Source organism: Puma concolor, chromosome B3, assembly GCF_028749965.1.
Source record: "Puma concolor isolate L17-30 chromosome B3, mPumCon1.1.hap2, whole genome shotgun sequence".
In the NCBI taxonomy this organism is placed as follows: domain Eukaryota; kingdom Metazoa; phylum Chordata; class Mammalia; order Carnivora; family Felidae; genus Puma; species Puma concolor.
Window position 1 is genome coordinate 144,730,903 of NC_141672.1, and position 25,372 is coordinate 144,756,274.

General features: G+C 47.7%; 1 protein-coding gene and 1 long non-coding RNA gene across 7 annotated transcripts in view; one reads left to right on the forward strand and one right to left on the reverse strand.

Annotated features, from left to right (window-relative positions):
• Positions 1 to 234: 234 nt before the first annotated feature.
• LOC112855249 (uncharacterized) lies at positions 235 to 19,949 on the reverse strand. The gene is made up of 4 exons (XR_015252958.1): positions 19,486 to 19,949; positions 16,467 to 16,640; positions 13,904 to 14,044; positions 235 to 3,942 (listed from the first exon to the last, which is right to left on the reverse strand). It is a non-coding gene; the product is annotated as an uncharacterized LOC112855249 (long non-coding RNA).
• A 315-nt stretch (positions 19,950 to 20,264) lies between these two features.
• The window catches only part of ZNF592 (zinc finger protein 592), a 59,230-nt gene continuing 54,122 nt past the window's right edge, over positions 20,265 to 25,372 (forward strand). For 2 of the 6 annotated variants that reach the window (XM_086711643.1, XM_086711644.1), the window contains exon 1: positions 20,337 to 20,386. The gene's annotated coding sequence lies outside the window, so the exon portion shown is untranslated. Of the gene's footprint in view, positions 20,387 to 20,811; positions 20,960 to 25,372 lie in introns of those variants that run through there. The other 4 variants (XM_086711642.1, XM_086711641.1, XM_086711640.1 and 1 more) reach the window with 4 other exon arrangements.

Here is a 25,372-nt window from a genome sequence, read left to right on the forward strand (position 1 = left end):
ATGAGGGACTCTGACATGCTATGTTCGCTCCTCACTGGGCTGCACATCTTCTCAACATAAAAGTCTTTTAGACCCCATTAATCACAAGGGCATGGCCGGTATTTTCTTTCATATATAGCCTGCCGGCCTGCCTGAAGGAAACATCTTCTTATAGAAGTTGAGTTAGACCCACTTGGCTTTAAATCACAGATCAACCACTCACTAGCTGTGTGATTTGGGCCAATGAGTTAAGTCTTTTTTTTTTTTTAAGTTTATTTGTATTTATTTATTTAAGTAATCTCTGTACCAAAAGTGGGGCTCGAACTCACAACCCTGAGATCAAGAGTCTCATGGTCTTCCATCTGAGCCAGCTATGTGCCCCAAGTTAACTCTCTCTCTTTTTTTAATGTGTATTTATTTTTGAGAGAGAGAGAGAGAGAGAGAGAGAGAGAGCGTGAGTGAGGGAGGGGCAGACAGAGAGAGCAGGAGACACAGAATCCGAAGCAGGCTCCAGGCTCCGAGCTGTCAGCACAGAGCCCGACGTGGGGCTCCGACCCACAAACCGTGAGATCGTGACCTGAGCCAAGGTCGGACGCTCAACTGATTGAGCCCCCCCCCTGCCCTGAGGCCACCACCCAAAATAACCATGATCTTACCAGTTTCTCCTCGACCTTCCCAATGAAGGAAATGGTGGGTGGAAGGAGAAGGTTCCTGTATAGCCCTGTCCGGAAAGGAAGTGGTCCGGGAGTATCTAGACAAACCAGTGCACAGGCCACACTTTTCGGTGTGGCCTGGCTCTTCCCTGGTGCCACCTCCTGAAAGGATCTCTCTGGGTTTGCTGGAAGGACACACCCAGCCAGCCTCTTCTAGGTCAAGTCAGGGGCTAAAGAGAGGAGACTTTCTGCTTGGTGGCTCTGGACATCAGAAAGCCTGGTTTTAAAAGATGCAGCGGTTCTGTGCAACATGGGCTGTTGGGAAGAAATCTCATTCCCCCAATTAAAGGTGCCTTCTATGCAGAGAGATTACTAGAGTCAGTCACATCTCCCTGGGAGGCTTTTGGAGAGCTCTCTTTAAAAAGTCCTGGACAGCTGCTGGGGCAGCTGGGAGAAGGAAATGCCCGCCTTCTGAGTTGGTAGGCGTGTATATGCTGTGGGGGCGGGGGTGGGGGGACACCAGTTTCCTGTTTGGCCATTGTGCCCTGGCTAAACGAGGAAAGGGAGCTTGCTGTTTGTTCTATTGGTTCTCAGATAGGAGAGCGTGTGTTGTGACTGTGGAGGTCCTGCGGGTGAAGATTTGAGAGTGTGGGGACGACCTGAGCCCCTCTCGTCTAAGGAGGGCTCACACCTCCTCCGTCGCTGATGAGCTGCCTTTTGAGCTTCTGCAGTTTTACAGTTAATCATGGGGAAACCAGAGGGACTCCATGTTTAGAAAGGCTCTCCCTCTGCTGTTTTTCTGCTAGCCCCTAGTTATTCATGTTCTATATCTCACCTTGCGTCCGAATCAACCAAAGAAGCTGTGTTCCCACTCGGAGAGGGAAGCAAGAAAGTTAATCATTTTCTGAGTTTTGTCCTAGGCCCCCAAACGCCTGATAACATCTAAAAACCTGGATCCCAAACACGTTCCAGGACATTAGCTTCGAACAAACCTCAGCCCATGGTGGCATCCACACCCCCTACCTCCAGTTATTTATGAAATAACACCTATTGTCCACCTGCACTTGGCTTCGAGCGGTCCCTTCCCTGGATTCCTGAAGGAACATGTGCGCCGGACCCCTTTCCAATCTAAACCCCTAAACCCAAGCAAGGAAGAGACTCCCTCTCCTTTCCTTCTTGCCTCTCCCAGACCTTCGTCTGCTATACTCTGTCATTTACGCTCTTCAGTAAACCCTGCTCTTACTTCCTCCCGGCCTGTGTTTGTTTTCTATCCTGCACGAAGCCAGAGACCCTCTTGGCTGGTCCTGCGGGACCCACTCTGCGTCCTTCGATCCGGCCTGCCTACATCCTCTTGATGTTTTAAAGGATCCTATGGGAATCTGTTGAGGCAGTGATTCACCACTGGAAATGTGGTTTGTGTAAATCTGGATTTGGATATAATGTTTTCTTAATGCAACCACATTCAAAAATATGATCATTAGCAATCATTTATATATGCACTCAAGTCATAAAAAAAAAAAAAATTTACCTAAAGGCTGCTATGTAACCTGTCTTCAAGGGGCTTCTGCTGAAAACTCTGCCTGATGCGGCCACTGCTTCCCTCACCGGTTTGATCTGACGTTCCTTGCTAATCCCTCACCCTATAATCCAGGCATGTTCAAATACGATGGGAGGGGGGGTTGGTTAATGAGGTAAACTCTGGAGCCACACTATACCCCTTCCAAACTGTGTGACTCTAGACAAGTCACGTTAGAGTCACTTTACGTCTCTGTGCCTCAGTTTCTTCACCTGTAAACAGGGATGGTGGTATCTAGTGTTTTATTATTATTATTATTATTATTATTATTATTATTATTATTATTATGGAGATAGAGTAAGCTTAGAATGTAAACCACAAAAATAGTTCCTGACACTTAGTAAATACTATTGTCATTATCAGAATGTCCGTCCATTTGGAGGCCTGACTATGCTTCTTCTTCTTCCAGACCCTGTTTAAGTGTCATCTGTTGTGGGAAGCTTAGCCAGACCTCCCCGGGGCAGAGCTAACACCCGTTCATTGTTCCACGCCTGTATTTTATATGCACTTTTATATGACTTCTATGACACGGAACTTCAACCGTGTTCAGTTTTCTGAATCACGAAGAAGTCTTCATAGCCTGACATAATCTGAAAAGAGAGTAATCGCTGTACGAGAGACTCTTGCTTTTATAAAGAACAGCTCACCAGAAAACAGACTCTTCACTGTGTGGAGGATAAACGGGTGGTCACCAGAGGGGAGGGGGGTGGCAGTGGTGGGGCAAATAGTTAAGGAGATTAAGAGTACGTGTATCGTGTGGCTCAGTTAGGTATCCAACTCTTGATTTCTGTTCAGGTCATGATCTCATGGTTTGTGAGATCGAGTCCTGTGTCGGGCTCTGCACTGTCAGCACAGAGCCTGTTTAAGATTCTCTTTCTCTCTCTCTCTCTGCTCCTCCCCCCTCCTTCTCTCTCTCTCTCAAAATAAATAAATAAACATTAAAAAAAAAAGAGGGGTGCTTAGATGGCTCAGTTGGTTAAGCGTTCAACTCTGGGTTTTGGCTCAGATTGTAATCTCACAGTTCGTGAGTTCAAGCCTCGCATTGGGCTCCACACTGTCCATGTGGAGTCTGCTTGTGATTCTCTCTCTCCCTCTCTCTGCCCTTACCCTGTTCGCTCGCTCTCTAAGTAAATAAATAAACTTAAAAGAAAAAAAAGAGTACACGTATCATGATGAGCACTGAGTGATGGATGAAAGTATTGAATCACTCTATTGCACACCTGAAATTAATATCACACTGTGTGTTAACTATACTGGAATTGAAAAAACAAAGAGTAAAAAAAAAAAGAAGAAAGAAAGAACAGCTCATTAACCCATTTGAGTGTGTAACCAGTGAACTTGAACTGAACTGGTGAAGGAATATTTTCAGGGAGGAGTACTTCCTGTCTTGGGCCGGCCTATTCCCAATTTGTCAACATCCTGCCTCGTAGCTCCCACCATTAACCGCACAGCCCTGAGGAGTAATGCCTGATGCCAGTGTCCCCTCTCACCCCAGAGGCCCCAGCCACAGGGAACCGCTTTGGGTTCCACAAAAGGCCTCTGGGCCTTCCCTACAGCTGCTCTTTCAGTCCCGAGCATTTTTCAGCCCTCCCTTCTCCCTGTTGCTTACCTGTTGTTCCTTCAATCTTCCTTCCTTCCTCCACCCCTGAAGCCTTCCCTTATCTCCGGAGATGGAGCCCATTATTCTCCCAGGCGGCCACTCAGCTCCTCATACTTCCCCTATCACAATGCTCACTACGTCAAAAAAAAAATTTTTTTTTAATGTTTCTTTATTTTTGAGACACAGAAAGACAGAGCATGAGTGGGGGAGGGGCAGAGAGAAAGGGAGACACAGAATCCGAAGCAGGCTCCAGGCTCCGAGCCGTCAGCACAGAGCCCGACACGGGGCTCGAACTCACAGACTACGAGATGGTGACCTGAGCCGAAGTTGGATGCTAAACCGACTGAGCCACCCAGGAGCCCCAACACTTAGTACATTTTACTGTAATGTTTTCTCTGGGTTTTCTGCTAAACTGTCTCTCTCACAAGCCAGGGACTATGCCTGGAAGACTAACCCCAGGCACAGTCCCTGACCTATAGTTGATGTGTAGTAACTGTTAAGAACGAATGTGAACTAGTGAATGAACAGAAGGAATGAATGCTTGGTAGCAGGTATCCACCTGCATGACATTTCCTGTCTTTTTATCTTTCTAAGGAGTTCACTGCACCATGGGGCTTAAAAAAAAAGAAGTCATCTCTCAAGGATAGGATGGAAATGGATTAGGAGAGCCATAATGGGAACATTTAAAATTTCAAACTAGAGGGGCGCCTGGGTGGCGGTTAAGCGTCTGACTTCAGCTCAGGTCACCATCTCATGGTTCGTGAGCTTGAGCCCCGTGTCCAGCTTTGTGCTGACAGCTCAGAGCCTGGAGCCTGCTTCGGATTCTGTGACTCCCTCCTTCTCTGTCTCTCCCCTGCTTATGCAGGCTCTCTCTCAAAAATAAACATTAAAAAAAATTTTCAAACTAGAGACTCTCAGGATCTAAGTTTTCTCCCACTTCCTTAAAAACCCAGCCCTGGGGTGCCTGGGTGGCTCAGTCGGTTACGCGGCTAAACATCTAACTTCAGCTCTGGTCACAGCCTTATGGTTCGTGAGTTTAAGCCCTACATCTAGCTCCTTGCCGATGGTGCAGAGCCTACTTGGGATTCTCGCTCTCTCCCTCTCGCTCTCTGCCCCTCCCCAACTTATGCATGTTCTCTATCTCTCAAATTATATAGACTTAGAAAAAACCCAGCCCTTCCCAAATTCAACATGTTTTAAAAGAAAGAAAGGTAAAATAAAAAAAAAAAAAAAACCACGATATAGGCAAAATATGTCAATGCCAGAATGTTAAGTACGGTTTTCTCTAACCCTGTGTTCATTGACACAAAGGCCAGTAGCCACATGGGTCACTGAGCACTCAAAGGGGGGCTAGTTTGGATTGAGATGTACTAGTACAAGGCACATGCTGGATCTTGAGGAGTTAGCATGACAAAAGGAATTTAAACTATTGGTCATATTGATTACAAGTTGAAATAATAGTAATTCTGATATATTAAGTTAAAGAAAATATATTAAATTTGATTTCACTTGTTTCTTTTCACTGGTTTTAATAGGGCTTCTAGATGACTTAAAATTGCATTTGTGGGGGTGCCTGGGTAGCTCAGTAGGTTAAGCGTCCGACTTGGGCTCAGGTCATGATCTCACAGTCTGTGGGTTCGAGCCCCGTGTCGGGCTCTGTGCTGATAGCTCAGAGCCTGGAGCCTGCTTCAGCCTGGAGCTTGTTTCCCTCTTTCTCTACCCTCTCCCACTCATGCTCTGTCTCTGTCTCAAAAATAAACATTAAAAAAACCTTTTTCGTTAAATTGCATTTGTGGGCATAGAGAGGTTAGTTTGCAAGCGGGGTCGGGCAGCTACCTCCTTTCTGCTCAGAGCTGTTTTTTTCAGTGCTTTTCTGGTTTGCTAGATGCCTTTGAACCCTGGCGTTTTCTCCACTGCCTTTGGTGTGACCTCTGGGGCTAGCACTGTGGTGAGGCAGCAGGGTCTGCTCCCTGTGTCCTGACCTTGGGTCCTGTTTGCCCAGATACTTACCACAGCTCTCAGTTTCTGTCTCTGGCCCTGACTTGCGACCTGAACATAACTCTACACACTTCCCTCTGGGCTCTGGTTTGTTTTTGGTTTTCTCCGTGTTCCCCGCGTGTGGAAGTTTGGCAAAAAGAAACGAGGTCTGTCCTATAGGCAGTTACTTTGAAATCACCTATCAGAAAATATTGATAGATGAAAAAGACACCACAAAATGCCTCAAGTCGGTAACTGTAATAAACAGCCTGTCAACATATGCAAACTGTTTCCCCCTCCGTTCTCTCGAATTAAGGGAGGATCGCTTCTTCCACGAAGCAACCACCTGGGTAGAGGGTTGGGTGAATCAGTTGGTCACACAACTGTCCTGGATCTTCAACTGTAACTTTCTTGGCCACAGCCAACGAATTCTCTCGCTACAGAAAGGTCGGCTCAGTTCTCTGGCTCAAGTTTTCCTCTATGTATAAAGCGAGGCTTTTTCAATCGTGCCAACTTTAAAAGTCCATATGCTTCTATGCTTCTCCATGTGAGTGGGAAGGAGAAGAATTCTAAATAAACACAAATCTCAAGCACACACATCTCTTCCAAGTCTTTTCCTTTCCTCGGCGCTGGCAGAAATAACTCCTCCTCTTCAGGAGTCTCAGCTTTTCTTCCTGTCTGTGGTGTAGGGTCAGTAAGCGTTGGCACTTTGGAGTCATATGACCTGGGTTTAAATCCTGGCTCTGTCACACGCTAGCAGTGTGATTTGGGGTGAATAACTTCGAGACTCTGTTTCTCCCCGACCCAAGGGGAGCCTTTAACTTCTCTGAGCCTCTGTATGGGGGGGGGGGGGGGGGGTAACATGGTCTTATGGAAAACACCTGGCCCAGAGGAGCTGTTTATTACCATATTATGCTTGATCATACCTCTGGGACCTGGGACCTTGTTCCTCCCTCTCCTGCCAGCACCTACAATAGCTGCCTTAAAAAATTACATATATGTATATGTATATAAAATATGTATATATATGTATATAACATGTGTACCTTTCCTGACTTTTAGAAAGAAAAATATGCCTCATTTGACTCTTTCTCTGGTTAATGTCTTACTTTCCCCTTCATTTCAGCGTCAGTTCTTGGATCGCGGGTAGTTTACTGCCTTGCTCTTCTTTCTTTTCTTCTCTGTCATGTGTCATGTGCTCTGACGCTATAGTGACCCTCAAGACACTGCTTGAGCAGCGACCGGTCGGTTGGCAAATCCAGCGGTCGCCTGTCCGTCCCGTTCTTCCCGACTTCACTCAGCACCCGCCACCCCTTCTTTCTTTCTTTCTAATATTTTTTTAAATGTTTGTTTTTGAGAGACAGAGCATGAACGAGGGAGGGGCAGAAAGAGACAGGGGGACGCAGAATCCAAAGCAGGCTCCAAGCTCTGAGCTGTCAGCGCTGAGCCTGATGTGGGGCTTGAACTCATGAGCTGTGAGATCGTGACCTGAGCCCAAGTCGGACGCTTAACCGACCGAGCCACCCAGGCGCCCCTCGCCGCCCCTTCTTTAGATGCATTTCTTGCCCCGGAAGCTCTGATGACCTCCTGAAGTTTCCCAACCAGGCAGATCAGAATCCCTATAAAGTCATGAGCCCTGAATGATCTCTGGCAATCTTGTCACCTGCTCTGCTCACTGCCTGTCCCCTCTTTAAAATAAAGTCACAACTTGTCCTCTGTCCTCAGATCTCCTGCCAGCCCCTTCCCCCCCCCCCACCACAGGTGGTATGGTGACACTCCTCCTCCCTGGCCAGCCTGCACCTGCAGCCACACCGCAGTAAACTCCTCCCTTCCAGCGCATGAGCGGAAGTGGCTTCCCAGCTAAAGCCAGACCCTCCACCTCTGCCCTGAAGCCTTCCTCTCTGCCACCTGGGCACCTTTAGGGGAAAGAACAGATCATCAGTGATTTGGCTTCAGCCTCTCCCACTCCACTATTTCCTCCCGGCAGCATTTAGGATCTCGCCCATCTTAAAAAAAAAAAAAAAAAAAAAAATTCTTCCTTGCCCTCACTTCCCCCTCTAGTTACTGCTTTCTCTTCCTTCCTCCATTTTGGCCAAAGATCTTGAATTCGAGCCCACGCTCTGTGCTTCCTCCTTTTGCTCTCCGCTCCGGTTTCTGCCTTAAGGCTCTGCCGAGGGCTCCCTCCATGCCTTGAATTCTAAGTGTTTTATTGGGACGTAGGATTCTCTTAACGATGAGGGTGAAGACAGTACCATCTCTGTGAAACACCTGCAGGGTGCAGGTGGATTTAGCAAATTAGCCAAGGTCACCCGGCAGGGGTTTGAAACCAGCCAGCGGGGCTCAGAGTCTGTGCTGCTGACCCCCATGCCACACTACTCCATGCCTCAAACTGGATGGTGCGTGTGCCCAGCACACTACGGTGCCTCGCATATAGTAGGAGACGGACCACCATGTTTGAATGAATGGACACATACTGTCGCCATGGTTCAGGTTCTTAATCTCTCGGCCTGAGAATAACCAACTAATCATCGGGCGCCTGGGTGGCTCCATCAGTGAAGCATCCGACTTCAGCTCAGGTCATGGTATCACAGTTCGTGAGTTCCAGTCCCGCTTCGGGCTCGGTGCTATCCTCGTGGAACCCGCTTCAGATTCTCTCTCCCCACTCCCTGGCCCCTCCCCCCTCAAAAATAAATAAACATTAAAAAAAAAATCACCCACTGATCAAAGGTTCTTATAAAGTGCAGGGGCCAGGGGCACCCGGCTGGCTCAGTTGGTGAAGCGTGCGACTTTTGATCTTGGGGTTGTGAGTTCAAGCCCCACATTGGATGTGGAGATTACTTAAAAATAAAATCTTATTTTTAAAAATTTTTTTTTAACATTTATTTATTTTTGAGACAGAGAGAGACAGAGCATGAACGGGGGAGGGTCACAGAGGGAGGGAGACACAGAATCCGAAACAGGCTCCAGGCTCTGAGCTGTCAGCACAGAGCCCGACGCGGGGCTCGAACCCATGGGCCGTGAGATCATGACCTGGGCCGAAGTCGGATGCTTAACCGACCGAGCCACCCAGGCGCCCCTCTTATTTTTTTTTTTAAAGGGTAGGGGCTGAGGTCTATGTCTATTTTTCTGAAAGAAGGTGTAGTTTTCGTGAATTTTTCATAGGAGTCTTCCCCCCCCCCCCCCCCCGCCAAAAAAAAGTTCATAACTTCTTGATTCATTCATTTCTCTGTCTTTGGTTTTATTTTCCCCAAACTCCTCCCTTATGTCTGGTGCCCTGCCGTTAGATGACTCAATTGTCAATGTTTTAATTCTGCTGCTGATAAAAACATAAGAACAAATAACTTCCCTGCACCTGAAGAAGCCTTGAGTGCTTCCTCAGCTGGCTGCCTCCAAGATAAGAATCAAACACTTCGGCCCAACGGCTGAGACTTTAAGTAATCAAACCCCAGGACACTTTACCAGTACCTCCCTTCCATTTTTCTCCGACTTGAATCATCTGTCCAGCCAAGCTGAAGTCTTGTACCTTTAAAACTTCTGTTCGAACACACCTTTCGGCAGCTCCTCCGACAAGGATGTGTTACATTCCTGAGCTAAGCCAGGACTTTGCCTGGGGCTGAGAATACAGGGATGACTACAACAGAGTCCTTACTTGTGGGAAACTGTCTAGTTTGGGAGACATATGTGAAAACAAAGTCCCCAAAATAAGGGATGACACATTTGTGGGAGTTATTCCCACTTAGAGGTGGGGTGGAGCCAATACAAAGCAGACTTTCTCTAAGCTCAACGTGTCTGTATTCTTTACATGTTTCTTTTCCAACAAGCATGCCTTAATTTTGTAACCAGGAAAAAGGTCTTATCAGGTAAAGACTATGATTAATTCAATTAGGAGCACCTGAGTGCCAAGGGGGGGCTGTGTCCAAGAATTAGTAAAATTAGGGGCACCTGGCTGGCTCAGCCTGTGGCAAGTGTGGCTCTTGATCTCAGGATTGTGAGTTCGAGTCCCACGTTGGGGGTAGAGATTAAGTCAGCAGATAAAAAACAAACAAAACAAAAAAAGAATTAGTAAAATTAAGGAGGAAGGGACAATCAACCAGTAGAAAAGTGGGCACAATAGACATTTCCCGGAAGATGAAACATTTATGGTCAATAAATATATGAAGACAGGTTCAATCTCATGAATCGTCAAGAAGTAAAAATTGAGACCGCAATGCGATTCCATTTGATATCCACTCGGGTGGTGAAGATTAAGAAATCTGACAATCCCAAGTGTTGGCGAGGATGTGGGGGAACAATGGGCTCCCATAGATGACGCTGAAACTGTGAATTGGTAAAAGCACTTTGGTAAACAGTTTGGAATTGAAACTGCAGAGTTGAAAGTTGACTTTAGCCTTTGACCCAGCATTTCTACTTTACATAAATACACAAGAGAAGTTCCTGCACTTGTGCACCCGTGGGTTTTACACACATCTTCTTGGCAGCACTTTTGCGAAAGCAAAAACCTGCAACAACGCGAACGTCCATGATCAGAACATCGGTTGTATTAGCTTGAGTTCCTCAAAAGCAAAGATGGGGTCGAGGACTCGGGTGCAGGTTGTTTATCTGGGAAGTGATCTCGGGCCTCGGGAGGGAAGGAGAGAAGGGTGAGGCAGAGCAGGAAGGGAGGCTGACACGGGGCATGAGAGTCCACGGACGCCTCTGAGAGGTGTACAGAATGCCTCCCAGAATTGTTCATCTGAAGGATGGGAGCCTGGGGCATTTATCTCTTGGCTCACATCCCCCTTTGGTCAAGGGTTAGCTCTCCTCACTTTCAGGCTGTGCCTGCCGGGCTGCCGAGAAGGCTCTTGTGGCACAGAAGGGCCTGAAGCAGAAACTAGAGACACCCAAGGCCTAACGCTCGCATCGGGAATTGTCAGTGTTGGGAGCTCACGAAACTGGCCACCACATGTTTGCCTAAGACCTGAGACGGGCCAAGGGGAAGAACACACGGTGCCAAGAGCCTCTGCATCGAGAGGCAAAGTCATACTAGTATATTCACACTCCAGAACAATCTACAGCGGCCACAATGCAAATAAACTCGGTTACATGCAGCAGGCCCAGATAAATCTTAAGAAAATAACACGGAAAGTAAAAAAGAAGTCCCAGGATATTATGTAGGGAACAATGCTCTTTAATGAAGAAACCAACTAGGGGCACCAGGGTGGCTCAGGTCATGATCTCAGGGTTTGTGGGTTCAAGCACCGCATGGGGCTCTGTGCTGACAGCTTGGAGCCTGGGGCCTGCTTCGGATTCTGTGTCTCCCCCTCTCTCTGCCCCTCCCCCGCTTGCGCTCTGTCTCTGTCTCTCTCTCTCAAAATAAATAAACATTTTTAAAAATTAAAAAAAGTAAAGAAAATAACTAAAATACATGTTTTGGGAATATGCATGCAGGTTTGCATACACAAAAATATATACTTAAGTGTTTATGTAAATATATAGACATAAATTTCTAGAAATTAAACTTGTTCTGTGTACTTGAATTCTAAGGGGGAAAAAAACTGCAAAGGATTATTAAAAGAGCACATCAGGAAATCTGGAAAGTTAATGAGAAAAGGACAAAAAAAAAAAAAAAAGAAAATGAGCAGAAAGATACGAACAGATATTTCACAAGAGGAAATATATATAGCTGTAAAGTATATATAAACACATTCAATCTCAACTTTAAAAAATGTTTTTAATGTTTATTTAGTTTTGAAAGAGAGAGGGGGAGACAGAGGATCCGAAGCAGGCTCCATGTTGACAAGAGGGAGCCTGAGGAGGGGCTGGAACGCAAGAGCCGTAAGATCATGACCTGAGCCGAAGTTGGATGCTTAACTGACTGAGCCATCCAGGCGCCCTTCAACCTTTGTAAAAAGCAAGACTTTTTAACTTTAAATTTTTATAAAGCTGGGGTAATTTTTAAAATTGAAGTGTAGGGGCGCCTGGGTGGCGCAGTCGGTTAAGCGTCCGACTTCAGCCAGGTCACGATCTTGCGGTCCGTGAGTTCGAGCCCCGCGTCAGGCTCTGGGCTGATGGCTCGGAGCCTGCAGCCTGTTTCTGATTCTGTGTCTTCCTCTCTCTCTGCCCCTCCCCCGTTCATGCTCTGTCTCTCTCTGTCCCAAAAATAAATAAAAACGTTGAAAAAAAAATTAAAAAAAAAAATAAAATTGAAGTGTAGCTGGTGCACCGTGTTAAATTAATTTCAGGTGGACAACATAGTGATTCAACAGCTCTATACTTCACTCCACTCGGCACAAATATGTAGCTACCATCTGTCACCACACAAGGCTATTACAATGCCATTGACTATGTCCCTTTCGTCCCCATGACTTATTCATCCCGCAGCTGAAAGCCTGGCCCTCTCTCTCCCCTTCATCTATTTTGCCCATCTTCCTCCCCCCGCCCTACTGACAACCACTGGCTCCTTCTCTATATTTAGGGGTCTGTTTCTGCTTCTTGTTTGTTCATCTATTTTTTTAAATAAATTTTTTAAACATTTATTTATTCTTGAGAGACAGAGAGACACAGAGCATGAGCAGGGGAGGGGCAGAGAGAGGGGGAGACACAGAATCTGAAGCAGGCGCCAGGCTCTGAGCCGTCAGCACAGAGCCCGACATGGGGCTCGAACTCGCAAACTGTGAGATCACGACCTGAGCCGAAGTTGGATGCTTAACCGACTGAGGCACCCAGGCACCCCTGTTCATCTATTGTTTTTTAGATTTCACACAGACATGATATCAGAGTCAGGGTAATTTTTAAAATTAATTTTTGATAATATATTTATTTTCTAGATAAAACTATTTTTAGGAGCAAGAAAATAATAAACACAAGATTAACCGTTGGGTTTCGGGGGGGGGATATGTGTAAGTTGTCAATTCTAACTTTTACAGTGGATGATCAGTAACAAAAGAGGGTCAGGCATGAACCAATGAAGGGGTTCGACCCATGGATTATATTTAAACCAAAGCATCTTGAAGTCTAAGAAATAAGATTATATGGTATAATAAATATATTCATAGGCACCTATAAGATACACTGATAACATGAAGGAGGGAGCTAGGAGATGCTCCCTCACACCTGGGAAGGGCAGGGAAGTTTGACCAAAGATGTGACAGCTAATGGGGTTAAAAGAATCAGGACAGGGTTGCCAAATTTGGGAGAAGGTGGAGGGCATGGCCAGTAAACTACAGACAATTAGTGTGGGTAGAAAAGGAGAGCGGGAGAGGGAGAGGCGCGTGAAGGACCGAGAAGGTTCAAAAAGGTCCGTCGTCGTAAGGAGGTGAGATGGTTTCCCACATTGTAAGCAAACAGGAGCCTTGGAGGGTTTTAAGCAGGATACTGACGTGATGCATTTCAGGAAGATTCTCATGGCAGAGTGGAGGACTGCTTGGAAGGTGCTGGGGGCAGGAAGGTGTCACGATCTTTGTCCAGGTGAGAGATGTGCACGGCTTAATAAACTCAGGAGCTCTGGTGTGTGTGGAGGGGCGTGTGTGGTCTAAACCAAGAGGTTTTTAAGATGTGGAATGGGCAGAATTTTATTTCCCTGCTCTCCCATGTTTTTCTTTATAACACTTATCACTCGTGACATATTTACTTATCTATGGTCTGTTTTCCTCTCCACCAGGATGTAAACTGCAGGAGAGCAAGGATGTTAATTTTGTTCCCTCCTCAATCCCCAGGGCCTAACAGTTCCCGGCACATGATGGGTACTAAACAATTATTTGTTGAAGGCATGGAGTTTAGCTAGGAAGGAGAAATACAGGGTAATAGCCAATAGGGGAAGAATTTCCAGCACTCTAGTCTAATTTAGCTCCTGTCTCTCCTTTTAATCTCTTCCAGAGCTCAGTCTCCAGCTAAGTATTTGGCAAAAAAAAAAAAATAATAAATAAATAATAAATAAATAAAAAAAAATAAGATGTGCCTGCTTTTGCCTCTCATCCTTGTCTCAGCCTCAGTTAACAACCTTTCCTCTTCCCTCCACCTACCCTCCCTGCTCTCTAGCTACCTTCACTTTTTATCTCTGGAATCCTTGGTTTTCTGGGTTCCCTTAAGATCCTTGGCCACATGCTTAGACAGTTCTTACGTTGTTATAGGATCACATACCTGCTAGATATTGTGCTTTTGTCCTTCCAGATCTACCCTCCATCATTTTCCGGAGGCTGGCCTTGAAGGACAACGTCATCAGGGCTCACTTGCCCTTAGGCTTCCTCTTGGGTTCAGCCAGTGGGAGGCAGCACAGGAGATCTGAGGGCAAGAGAGAGACAGGGGTAGGGCTGTATTCCTGTACGTTCCTATTGGCCTTCCCTTTCCATCAGCTATTGTTTTCACTTAGCCCTGGGTTTCCTCTCTTTGCTAGCCCTGGGGTCCTTCATTACCCCTTGTTGGCTTCCCTCAAACGTGCCCACATCTTTGCACACTGTCCCTTCATTAACTCTCTTCAGTTACACATTTCAGAGTAGGCCATCTGTTTCCTGCTGATCTTGGCTGATACAAAAGCAAAAATACAGAATTGTATCTTTTTTAAAAAGTTGAGATATGATTCACAGAATTCACCCGGGGAAAGTATACAATTCCCTTTCAGGTTCTTAGTATGGTAGAACAAATTGTATCTTTTTTCCAAATAATATGTCATTAAGTGTTTTCCAAGTTACCCCTTTCTGCTTACTCAGTGGTAAGTTACACAATGTTACACACCGTAAATTACTTCAACTTTCACTATCACAAAAAGGCAGTAGCACATATTGTGAGTGTGGACGTTCTCTTTGGGGGAGGATTACTTCCCAAGGAAAAGTTTCTAGGAGTGGTATTGATGAATCAAAAGGGAGCCATATCTCTTTTAAGGCTCTTCAGAAGTAGCGTCAACTGCTTCTTAAAAGGATTATACCAATTCACATTGCAACAGCTTTTTCTGAATACAATCACACCATCTTATTAGCACTGGAAAGTGTTTAAGATACATATAGTTTGCTAATGCAGTATGTGATGTTACCATTTGAATTTCTTTGATAGCCATTCCAATCTTAAACCATTTAAAGCCATGTTTAGCCAAATGGGAGTGGAGGGACAGTGATTTTGAGGGGATTATAAAATGGATCCGTGACGGAAGAAGAATGTTAAGATATACGCATACAGAGTCGGTCATACTGGTCTATGAGCATTAATGGCTCTCTTAATGGACTCTCTGGAATCAACACGTTCCATTCCCTCTGATTAAACATAATGACTACTACCTGTGACCTGCTGAACGCTTTGGATTAATGAGTTCAACTGTGCAATTCCAACACACTTCTTCCTACTAGTTGAGTTAGATGCCTAACGGGAGTCTGTTGTATTTGGTCCCAAACTTGCTTATGACCACTGTATGCCAGAGTGTAATTAATTTAAGTTACACAAACTGATGAAGCATGTGTATAAAGAGAAAGAGTTGTTTCTATGAAATGTCAGTTGAAGGTTTAGCTAATGACCAGTTGAAAACTGTCAAACCAGGTGTGGGCGAGACAATTACAAAGGATTTTTTTTTTTTTTTTAAAGAAGAAGCCTCCACTTATATTGCTTTTCAAGATGTTTTAAGTCCTTAGGCAACTTTAAATTATTTCTTAATGTTTATCTATTTTTTAATTTTTTTTTTCAACGTTTATTTATTTTTGGGACAGAGAGAGACAGAGCATGAATGGGGGAGGGGCAGAGAGAGAGGGAGACACAGAATCGGAAACAGGCTCCAGGCTCTGAGCCATCAGCCCAGAGCCCGACGCGGGGCTCGAACTCACGGACTGCAAGATCGTGACCTGGCTGAAGTCGGACGCTTAACCGACTGCGCCACCCAGGCGCCCCAATGTTTATCTATTTTTGAGAGAGAGAGAGAGAGAGAGAGAGAGGCAGGGGAGGGACAGAGAGAGAGAGGGAGAGACAGAATCTGAAGCAGGCTCCAGGCTCTGAGCTGTCAGTACAGAGCCCAAGGCAGGGCTCGAACCCATGAACTGTGAGATCATGACCTGAGCAGAAGTCAGACGCTTAACAGATTGAGCCACCCAGGCGTCCCAAGTCCTTAGTCAACATTAAAGAAACAAATTGGAAAGCACAGAAAATATACCACAGATAGGTTTTAAGTGAGATAGGGCTCAAGAAAACTGTGATTAGCACTGTTCCTCAAAGAAAAGGTTTGGCTCGCATCAAAAGATTGGCAAATGGGTGTTCCTTATAGGTTTTAAGTGAAAATGAAATTTTAAGGCATGCATTTGCCATTTTTTATAATTCGCTGCGTTAATACACTTTCCCATTCAACTGCCAAACTAATGAGTCAGATCCAGTTTGTTTGGGCAGGGATAAATCTTTATTCCCCAACTTTGTTTGCTTGTTTGTTTTCATAGGAGGTCAGGTAGGAGAGAATGTATCCTGGGTCTTCCAGAAGGAGCGACTTACCTAATTGGTGAATTTGGATCTGCCTGCCCTCAGAGAGTGCAATCTTCTCTAAGCAGACACAGTTAAAGTGGCTAGGCCCCCTCAAGGTGAAGGTTGGAGTTTTGGGGGAGAGAATTTTAATTCAGGGAAGCTTAAAAAGCCTACGGGTCATCAGCTAAGCCACGTTCTTCAGTTCAGCTCTGTTGGTGATGGAGTTATTTTCATGTCCTCATTGGTTCTGGACTTTGAAAAAAGGGGTGCTACTTACTGTCTCTATGATAGTCCAACAGTGGTGAGTAAGGCAGCTTCTATGTACTGTCACAGTCAAGATACATTTTTTCCCCCTTTCATTGTAGTCTGTGATTCTGTTCATTCAAATGAAAAGTTGTCTCTGGTTTACAGGGTAGTCCGGCCTTGTCTGAAGTTTAAACTGTATCTCAAGCTAGACAAAGAAGAACACATTTACAGCTGCTGAGAGATGCTGGTGTCAGGAAATATTTGCTAAGAAGGGAAGAGGAATACAAACATGGCTTGTGCCAATCCTTCTATCCCCACCCCCACCACATCCCGAGAGTCTCACCTGTCCTGTTGATTTCTGGGACATGTAAACATGGCAAACTTAAGGTCACAGTCTGTATGGCTAGTTAAATGAGAACTGCAAACATAGCAGGGAACAGTCTAGCCTCTTTTCGACATCCTTTGAAGCATTTTGTAACCCTATAGTGGGTTATAAAATCAATGTAGTAGGTTCTGACCGGTATTTCAAAAGAAATAAAAATCATGAAGTTGAAAGTCTCAGCCAGCAGTGCATAAAGTAACAGTAATACTTCATGAAACTTCTCGGAGGTGTGTACGTGTGTGTGTATATTCTGGGTTGAGATGTGCAATATATTGCGTATAGAAGGTCAGAGTCAAAAACGTTGGCAAAGAACATTATTCAGCAACATGAGAAGGAAATACTGTCATTTGTGACAACATGGATGGACCTTGAGGGCATTATGCTAAGTGAAATAAGTCAGAGAAAAAGATAAATACTGTGTGATCTCATTTATCTGTGGAACTCACAGAAAGTTCTAAAAAACTTTTTTTTTTTTTTTAAAGCCCTGGTTTAAGGTGCACATTTCTTCCTTTCAGCTTCGCTCTTTGCTAATCTGTTCTCTCTGAAAATCTGGTGCCTTGTGAATAAAAATTGTAGTGATTAACAGGCAGAGAAGCAAGGGCCAATTCTCATTCTGTAAGCAGCTGGAATGCAAAATACGGTTGCCCCTGCCTCACTGCTCTGAGTCAATCACATGTCCAACTATCATTACGATAGAAGAGCTGAGATCCAGAACCTCATTAAGTAAGAGGTTACAGGAAAATTTACTTTGACATTTATCACCTGCACAGCTCAAGGGCCAGTGGTTCTTGCCAGCCACAAATCACAAAGGGTTCAGCGTGGCATTTAGGACTACGGTCCCATCTTATTTTTCCAGACTGGGTCTCCTACTTTTCTCTCCCTTGAATCCTATGCTTCAACGAAACTGACCTGCTACTGTTACTGGACTATTCCCTCCAGTTCTCATTTTGTGTCCCTCCTGCCTAAGGCAGCCTCCTCAACTAGCCCATCTGTGCTGACCTAAGTCCCTTCCATCCTTCAAAGATCCCTTTCCAATCTCCTTGATTCCTCTTTTCATTTTTTTAAAAGTAGGCTCCATGCCCAAGGTAGGGCTTGAACTCATGACCCTCAGATGGATTGAGCCAGCCAGGCTCCCCTCCTTTCTTGATTCCTAATAACTCTTTTCAACTCCGCAAAGATCTTAAAAAGAAAAAAAAAAACTTTCTTAAAAATGCTTTAAAATATCATTTTTCCTGATTTAAAGAGAAATAGTAATGTACTGTAAAAACAAGAAAAAGAAGACATCACAGAAAATAAAAATCCCATTTTTTTAATCTAGCATGATATCTATATGCATAGTATGTGTATATATTACAAGCTAGTATTATCTTATGATGTGCTTTTCAATTGCTGATATTTTCCGTATCATCGATCTTTTTCTTCAACATGATTTTTTTTTTTTAAACGTTTATTATTTTTGGGACAGAGAGAGACAGAGCATGAACGGGGGAGGGGCAGAGAGAGAGGGAGACACAGAATCGGAAACAGGCTCCAGGCTCTGAGCCATCAGCCCAGAGCCCGACGCGGGGCTCGAACCCACGGAGTGCGAGATCGTGACCTGGCTGAAGTCGGACGCTTAACCGACTGCGCCACCCAGGCGCCCCTCTTCAACATGATTTTTAATGGTTACAAATAAACCATAACTTATTTAACAGTCATATAACACTGGGTGCTTTGTTTTCACATATGGTGCTATATTTGGGGGGAATATAGATGGGGTGGTATCCAGGCTATAGTGACAAATTTCCTAAAAGCGCACAGTGGAATACCAGGAATAGAAAATTGGGGCCAATAGGATAATTACGAGAACTGTAAATTAGGAGAAATAATTGGAGCAATAGGATAATTAGGAGAATTGGAAATGTTGGCAGGTAGGCAGGGTTTCCCACTTTAAGAGGAATAGGGATCTGAGCCAGTTGCGCTGAAGTCTGAAAGGGCAGTAACCTCAGAAGGCCTATGGATGACTTTAGGGTCATCTAGGCAGCTGATGCATGGAAACATGCAGGGCTCAGTAGGCCTCCTCCCCATCTCAAAATATTTCTGTTTATGCACGCATCCTTGAAGTCTTGTAGGAAGAGGTGTGTCCCTTCTCTGATTTCTTCCTCCCTCTCCACCACCCCTTCCTCATTTTCCTTTTCTGAGATCTTGCGCCGTTAATTACCCCATCTCTTATCCCCCCCCACCCCCACCCCCCCAGCTCTTTTGAGAGCTCCACCTCATGCTGGGTGAGGGGGCTGGGGTGGGGGAAAGAGAAAGAAATCACCTGTCTCCTTTACTCTTACTACCTCTTGAACTACAGGCCTCTCCGGCTCACTGCCAAACGTCTGGAAAGATCACTCTTTACTGCCTTCACCGCTTCGCCGCCGCGCACTCCTTATCCGAGCGCTCAGCTCGGTGCCTGGCGCACAGCGGGCCCTGGCTGGAAGTTAGTTCCGCCCCTCTCGCAAACTGGCACCTCTTTCCTGGCTCTTCAGAAGGAATGTCTCCGTGCTCAGCAGTGGGTGTCCGCGGTCGGAGGCACCCTGACCCAGCCGCCACCTCAACGCCGCCTGTTCCCAGGTGCGCTGGGCTCTGGGAAGGTCCGGCCGGCCACCCGCCTGGCCTTCCGCCCGCTTCTCTGAGTTCTCACCTTGCACGGCCGGGGCTCCCCCAGTCACTCGGACATGTCCCAGGTCTAGCCCCGGGACGCCCCGCTGGCCGGTCCTCAACTCTGCTCGCCGCGGGTCTCCCGGTTCTCCCAGAGGCGACGCGTCAGCCTGCCCCCCGCCTCCAGGCCCGCCAGCAAGTCCCCGCGGCCCGCAGACCCTTGGGGCGCACCCGCTGAGCGCCTGGCCCGCGCCACCGCGGCGTCCCTCCGTGTGCAGCCCCTCGCTAGGCCCCACTCCGTGCCAGACCCAAGTGACGAGGACGCCGTCCCGGCTCCGGAGGCGCTCGCCGTCCGCTGGGGCGACACGGCCGCGGAGGCAGCCCGGGTCCCTCTAGCGGGAGACGGCGGCGCCTGCCCAAGGCCCCCGCCCGGGAGGCGCGGCGGAGGCCGAGAGGCCCAGGGCGCGGGGAGCGGCCTCCCCGGTGCTCGGCTGGGCGGGCGGGCGGGCGGGGGCGGGGGCCCGGCCGGGGCGCGCGGGGTCGGGGGTCCGGCCCCGCTTGGCACCGCCCCCGCCCCGCCCGCCCCGCCGCCGCCGCCGCCGCCGCCGCCGTCGGGCCCGCGCCGCGCAGCCCGCCTCAGGCGGGAGCGCGGGGCGGGAGCGGGAGGCCGGAGGCCGGGCCCAGGCCCGGGCAGCCCCCTCAGCCGCGCCGCCCTGGGCCGGCGCCCAGGTCCGAGCCGCCTTCCGCCCGCTCCCCAACCCCCCCCACCCCCCTCCCCGCCCGCGGCCCCAGCCGGGTCCCGCCGCCAGGCCGGCTCCCGCCCCCGCTCCGCCCCCGGAGCCGCAGCCCCGCCCGCCACCGCCGTCGCCATGTTGTGGCTCCCGCAGCCGGCGCTGGCGACGCGCGCGGCCGAGCCCGGGGCCTGCAGCCGCCGCCGCCGCCAGGTAAGCGCCCCCCGCGGGCCGGGCCGGGCGGGGAGCCTGCGGGCCGGGGCCGCCGCCGCCGCCGCCGCCGAGGCCGAGGCCGCCCCAGCCCGCGCCCGGGGCCGCGCCGAGCCGGGGCCGAGCCCGCGCCCGCGCCGCGGCCCTGCAGCCGGGCGGACCCTGCGCGCCGCCCGAGGCGAGGCAGGCAGCCACTTCCCCCGACCGCCGCCTGGCGGGCCGCGGCCGCCACCCCACCCCGCCCCCGGCCGACGGGGCCGCCTGCCCCCTGCCGCCGCGACCCGCCGCCGCCGCCGCCGCCGCGCCGCCGCCCCGGGCACGGCCGCTGCCCTCCCCTGCGCGGGACGGGCGGCCGCCCTCGGCCACAGCCCGCGGCCCCCCGCCCGGGCGCGGATAACGGTGCCGCTTCGCCCCGCCGGGACGCCCTGTCAGCCCTTCCGTCCCCGCCGCGCCGAGAGCTGGCGCCGTCCTGGGGCGGACACTTCGGGGACCGACCCTCTGGGGCGCCCCGCAGCCCCTGCCCCCCACCTCCGCCCAAGTTCTGACCCTGGGGGAGGCTTCTCCGGGAGCAGACAGGTATTCCTGCTCCAGAGTTGGGGGTCCTCCAGGGGCGACCAGGCCTGTTGATCAGGGTGGAAATTATCTCTCTGCAGGGGCTCTTCCTGCCAACCTGTGTGTGTGCGTGTGTGTGTGTGTGCGCGCGCGTTTGGGGGGGTGGGGGGGGAGGCTCAATGTGACCCGAGGGAGGACAGGGGAGCGTCTGCTGGACAGATGGCCTCCTGGCCTTGGATCAGCGTGTGTGAGGGGGAGGGGTCCATACGACCTTAGGTATGTCTGTTCCTCAGAACCCCAGGATTATTGGAGCTGCTCAGGGATTTTTAACTTTTTTTTTTTTTTTTTTTTTGAGTAGGCCAGAGGTGGCATTAAAAGTCCTGGATTGGAATAAATCCACCGGCCCACCCAGGGAAGCATGTCTGGCACCCAGGACTAGCCTAGAATAGGACTTGGGGGTGAGATGGGTGCTGGGCCTAGGGTTGGCCCCCTTGCCTTCAGCTCTGTGTTCACGTACGGCCTGTAGGGTGCATCTGCTTGTGTGTACAGTGTGGCTGAGCATACAGGATGTGGACAGACAGATGCCTGGCCTGGTGGGTGCCTGCTGGGATTTCATGGGTCTGTTTCCTCAAACTCACAGGTACATCACACAGTGAAAGAGAGGAGGAAGCTAATGGTGCTAGCACACGTATTTTGCCCATTTTTCCCCAATGGTCGTGGCTTTGAGTCACTCAGTAAATTTTTATTGAGCACTTATTACGTGCCGGGCACGGGACTAGGTGTTGGGAGGATGGTGGTAAAGCAGAAAGATATGTTGTAGCTTGAGCTCGTAGCCTAGTGAGAAAGGCCAATAATAAGTAATCCTGAAATTTCATCCAGCACCAAATGTTTGTCAACAAACATGTGCCGGGCATTGTTTTCGATGCTGTGAAGAAAGCAAGCAGAAATAACTGCCCTTCTGGAGCTTTCATTTCAGGGCGGAGAGGGGAGAGGGGGAGGGAGGACAGGAAAGTAAAGGATATAGTTCAAAAAAAAAAAAAAAAAAAGCCTGTTAAAAGGGGCTAAATGCTAAAGGATAAAAAGAAAATAGGGAAGGAGGATATGAGATGTTGGGTGGGGGTTGAATTTGCATTCAAGTAGCCTGGGAAGGCCTTCTAAGAAGGTGTCTTTTGAATACAACTCTGAAGGAAGTGGTAAACTAATCATTTCAAACAGTGATGAGCCCAAGGAAGGAAAGATGAAGAGAGTGGTAAGAGTAATGGGCCTTGATTTGATTTGGGGGCTTAAGGAGGGCTTCCCTGAGGAAGTGACGTCTGGGGTGAGACCCGAAGGAGGGTTAAGAGTTAACCATGTGTGGAGCAGCACGGAGCTTGGCAAGTTGGAGGAAGCGAAAGAGGCCTGTGTGGCTGGAGGGGGAAAAGGAGAGGGGAGGTAAGTCTGTAGAGAGGTGAGGGAGATCACAGGGGGCCCTGCGGACAGAATGCCTCCCCCCTCTAACTCTGGTTTGTATCTCCAGTGAAATTAGGAACCTTTGGAGGGTTTTAAGTGATTGACATGATGACATTTACATTCTAAAAGGTCTCTGGCCTCTGTCTGGGGAATGGACTTTGAGATAAGCAGGTAAGGCGAGGCTTTCTGTGTTGAGGGCCTAACTATTTGATCTGCCTCAGAAAAGCGAAAAGCCTTTAGAGTAGTTTAGGAGAGAGCTTTTCCCTCAGAGTCTACTTTGTGCAGCTTTTAGGAAGGGAAAGGAAGACGAGTTAGCATTTATGGAGCGCCTGCTAGACGGGAGAAACAATTTGGGAGACTTTGGCAAACATCATATTTGACTTACTCCTCTGCAGTTTGAGAGAAAGGGCTTGTCTGCCCCTTTACAGACACGAGCGCAGAAGGGATAGGAAACAAGTCCTGAGGGGTTAGATGACTTATCCAGAAACCACATTTGTAACATAATCTGAATTCAAACCCAGGTCTTCCTGATCCCAGAGCCCAGTGGCTCTGGAACCAGACTACCGGTTGCTTCTGCCACTTGCTAAGGGAATGATTTTGAGTTTGATCTCTTGTGTGCCTCAGTTTCCTTTTTGGAAAGGCCTCAAGCTTTACCCAGCTTAAATGCAGATAAAAGTACCTACCTCACAGGACTGTTGTGTGTATCAAATTAACCAAGCCATAGCGCTCACCTGGAATGTTAGTTGCTATTATTACTTAAATTTCTAAAACTTTCATGTTGCCTCTTAACCATATTGCGGTCACTTTGGATGAGATTCAATATATGGATAATTTAATTCTCAGATTTTGTGAGACTCTTTTCTCCTCCCTTTTCCTCCAAACGACTTAATGCCAGTGTTCCACCTGATCAACCTTTCAACATTGATCTCACCTTTCATTCTTGACACTGTGCTAGGACTTATGGATACAAAGTGAGTTTCTTCTCTGCAGAAGTTCAGGGTATCCAGAGGTAGGTCAGATATTGAAACAGATGAAGCACAATGTACTTAAGTTCTCTAACGCACCTGTAGTTAGCTGTTATAAGCTGTAAGAACTAAATGCCTGGGGGAGTAGGGAAGGCTTCAGGGCAGAAGTGAATTTTGAACTGGGCTTTGGAGGAAGCAAAGGAGTTTTGTAGGCAAGTAAGACTGGCCAAAGGACATTCTAGGTAGAGAGAGCTATATATGAAAGCATGGAGCCTTGAGAGGCTTGGCTTGTTTGGGTAGGAGGCTGGAAAGCTGAGTTGGAGCTGTGAAAGGCGGGTCAAGTTTGGATTTTATCCTACAAGCCATGGCGGGTATTAGATGAGTATTAGATACATCAGAGAGTATTAGACACATCAAATACACACCATGACGGGTGTTGGAGTTAGAGAGTGGAGACAGATGTCATCCTGGGGGTGGCTTTATTTTGGTGGGATCACTATGTTTCAGGATCTGGTTCTCAGTTTTGTAGACCCGAAATTCAGTTTTGTAAGGCACTTGGAGCTGATTGGATCCAGGCAGACTGACTCACTAACCAAACTTGGAAGAGACTGATGCATAAACTCAGGGTATTAACTGGCCATGAGAAATGAAACTGCAGAATGACAGATGTTCTGTCCTCTGGCCATCTCCCTCCCCACCGCACCCCACCCCCTCTGGCCAGGGCTGAGACATTTTAACAAAATCTTGCTCCTCAATTCCTGTCTGTTTTCCTCAGGCCCATGAAAACCCATCCTTTTTGTTAACATAATCTTTACTTAAGCTCCATACAGCATGGCCAACCATGATTATTCATTGATAGAATGGATGATTCTGTATCCTGTGGGTTGGATCATATGTTTGTGAATCTTAAGGAAGAGGAGGAATAACTTTTTTAGAAATAAAATACTGGAAAAGGGGGTTCCTTAGAAGCGGTATACAGATTCTAAGTGGTGTGGGTAGTGTTGAAGCTAAAGGGTGGTTGTGGACAGATGCATTGGAAATTGTTCTGGGGGCAGAGGTCTGTGAACTCTTGGTTGCGCTTGAGGAGAGATTAGTTTAGAATGTTCATCTTCCCTACACGTTGGAGACGGAAAAGAAAGTAGTAATGTCTGCCCTGTACTCAGCCTGGTCACGGTGAGCTTTCCTACTGGACTGGAGTGAGTCTTCGCGGGGTTTGGGTTTCATCCTCACACTTGTCTCTACTTGAGCAAAACTGGGAAGAGTGGTGGATCTCCTAGAAGTTTTGAGTTTGTGCTTTTCTGTAGTGAAAAATAAAATCCAAATAGACTAACCTAGATTGTGGACTAATTATTTTTATTTTAAAACTCTAAAAATAATTACACAAGCACTTTCATGTAGAAAATTTAGGGGCCGCAGGTATACAAAAGAAACAGAACTGACTGATAAATCCTATAACCTAGAACCACTGTTAACATTTGAATAATTTAGTGTTTGTATTAGATCTTTGTCTCCAACTCTGTCTTTCTATGTAACTTGGTTTTGACTTTTTCTTTGGCTACAAAATTAGGAACATCCTGAATAGGAGAGAATTCTGAGTGTTGACATCCATGAGGTGAAGTGATTGCATGTACATGAAAATCTGTGTCTGTTTCCATTTCTGGGCATCTGGTCCAGTGTCCTCCCCCTTCATGTTCTAGGAGTGTTGGGCGTGAGATCCATTAGCTAATTAATTTTTAAGAAATGTTTTAGGAGATGAGAGTGCTGCCTCAGCCAACCGTTCACTTTTATTTGAAGTGGGAAGTGTGTATGTGTGTTGAAATGACATATCTGATCCTTTTTATGACTCAAAGAAAAGTTAATGAACACCTTTCAAGTTTGGTGTCACCACAGAGTCATTCTTCAAACCCATCAGCACTTCTGGGCTGTCCTCTGTTCACTGTATGACTTTGGGTAAGTCCTTTACACTCTCCGCTTTAGATTCTGAAGGTGTTGTATCAAGTAGGAATCGTGGCCGCTTTTCTCA